This window comes from Primulina huaijiensis, chromosome 4, assembly GCF_012295235.1.
Source record: "Primulina huaijiensis isolate GDHJ02 chromosome 4, ASM1229523v2, whole genome shotgun sequence".
Taxonomy (NCBI): domain Eukaryota; kingdom Viridiplantae; phylum Streptophyta; class Magnoliopsida; order Lamiales; family Gesneriaceae; genus Primulina; species Primulina huaijiensis.
In genome coordinates, this window is record NC_133309.1 from 12588613 (window position 1) to 12591567 (window position 2955).

Below are 2955 nucleotides of genomic sequence, written 5' to 3' on the forward strand. Positions count from 1 at the left end.
TTGAGGATGATATGGGGTAGAATCTTTATGTGTAATGCCATATTTTCTTAACAAAGAAGAAAATGATTTATTTATAAAATAACTTCTCCCATCACTAATTATTGCTCTAGGTATTCCAAATCGACTAAAAATATTTTCTTTTAAAAATTTTATAACAAATTTATGATCATTAGTTCTACATGCAATTGCTTCAATCCATTTTGAAACATAATCAACAGCGACTAAAATGTACGTATACCCAAAAGATAATGGAAATGGACCCATAAAATCTATCCCCCAACTATCGAAGATTTCAATAATTATGATTGGATTTAAAGGCATCATGTTTCGTTTTGAAATTGATCCCATCTTCTGACAGTTTTCATAAGATTTGCAAAATAAATGCGTATCTTTGAATAAAGACGGCCAATAAAATCCACATTGTAAGATTTTTGAAGATGTTTTATTGGATGAAAAATGACCTCCACATGCTTCAAAATGACAAAATTTAATAACATTAGTTACTTCATTGTCGAGTATGCATCGTCGAAAAATTTGGTCAGGACAATACTTAAACAAGTAAGGATCATCCTAATAAAGTTTTTTAACTTCTATCAAGAATTTATTCTTATCCTGTGAATTCCAATGAGAAGGCATTTTATTTGTCACAATAAAATTTACAATGTTAGCAAACCATGGCATAATAGTAGCATAAAACAACTGATCATCTGGAAAATTTTCATTTATTGGTATTTCATTATGAGATGATTCAGTCATTATTCTAGATAAATGATCGGCTACGACATTTTCTTTTCCTTTTTTATCTTTAATTATAATATCAAATTTTTGTAACAATAAAATCCACCGTATTAATCTTGTCTTAGCATCTTGTTTATTTGATAAATATTTTACGGCAGAATGATAAATGTACACAATAGTAGTATAACCAATTAAATAAGATCGAAACTTATCTAATGCAAATACTACTGAAAGTAATTCTTTTTCAGTAGCTGAATAATTTATTTGGGCACTATTTAAGGTTCTACTAGCATAATAGATTGCATACTGTTTTCCTTCTTTTCTCTGTCCTAACACAGCTCCTATAGCATAATCACTTGCATCACACATTAATTCAAATGGTAAAGACCGATCTGGAGGTTGTAAAATAGATGATGTAATTAAAAGATTAATTATTTTTTTAAAAGCATTTTCACATTTCTGAGTCCATTCAAATTGTGTATCTTTTGTTAAAAGATTCGAAATTGGTTTAGATATTATGCTGAAATTTTTAATACACCTTCTATAAAAACCTGCATGACCCAAGAATGATCGAACTTCTTTCACCGTTTTTGGTGATGTTAAATTAGCAATAACATCAACTTTGGCTTTATCAACTTCAATTCCTTTTCAGATATCACATGACCTAACACAATCCCAGATTTAACCATATAATGACATTTTTCGCAATTTAAAACAAGATTTTTTTTCTTCACATCGTTTTAATACTTCTTCTAGGTTTTTAAGACAATTTTCAAATGAGTTTCCAAAAACAGTTATATCATCCATAAAAACTTCTACAAATTCTTCAATCATATCACTGAAAATACTTAACACGAATCTTTGAAAAGTAGCCGGAGCATTACATAAACCAAATGGCATTCTATTAAATGCAAAAGTTTCGAAAGGACAAGTGAAAGTAGTTTTTTCTTGATCTTCTAATGATATAGGTATTTGATAATACCCCGAATACCCATCAAGAAAACAATAATAAGAATTTCCTGCTACTTTTTCTAGAATTTGATCTAAAAATGGTAGTGGGAAATTATCTTTTCTAGTTGCATCATTGAATTTTCTATAATCAATACACATACGCCAACGGGCTGGAATCCTAGCTTGTAATAACTCTCCCTTTTCATTTTTTATAACAGTGATGCCTGACTTTTTAGGTACTACTTGTGTTGGACTTACCCATTTACTATCTGAGATTGGATAGATAATTCCAGCGTCTAATAGTTTTAATACTTCATTATTAACAACTTTCTTTATATGTGGATTTAACCTTCTTTGTGGTTGTTGATATGTTTTAGCATTTTCTTCCAAGTGAATTCTATGTTTGCAAATTAAAGAATTTATACCTTTTATATCTTTTAACATCCATCCAATTGAATTTTTATATTTTTAAATAATTTAATTAAATCTTCTTCTTGATTTGGTAGAAGAGTGAAAGAAATTACAACAGGAAATGTTTTATTTTCACCAAGAAATACATATTTCAATTCTAATGGTAAAACTTTTAATTCAAGTTTTGTATTATCATCTTCTTTAAAATTATTTTCAGACTCAAAATTTAATATTGAAAAAATTTCAGATTGTTGATTTAAGTTTTCTTCTTGTATATTTTCTTCCACAATTGTTTCAATTTCATTATCATATTCATTTTCATTAATACTTGGTTGTTTACATAAATTTAACACATTAAGTTCTAGAGTCATATTTCCAAAAGACAATTTCATTATTCCATTTCGACAATTAATTAAAACATTTGAAGTTGCTAGAAATGGTTGTCATAATATTACGAGAATTTCATTATGTACTTCTATTGGTTGTGTATCCAAAACAATAAAATCTACAGGATATATGAATTTATCAACTTGAACCAACACATCTTCTATAATACCTCTAGGTATTTTGATTGACCTATCCGCCAGTAAGAGAGTAACAGAAGTGGGTTTTAATTCTCCTAAATTAAGTTTTTCATAAACTGAACAAGGAAGTAAATTCACACTTACTCTCAAATCAAACAAAGCATTTTTAATTTTATTTTCTCCAATAATACATGAAATTGTTGGACAACCAGGATCTTTATATTTTAAACTAGAATTATTTTGAAGAATAGAACTTACTTGTTCAGCCAAGAATGCTTTCTTCTTCACATGCAATTTTCTCTTCACAGTACATAAGTCTTTTAAAAATTTT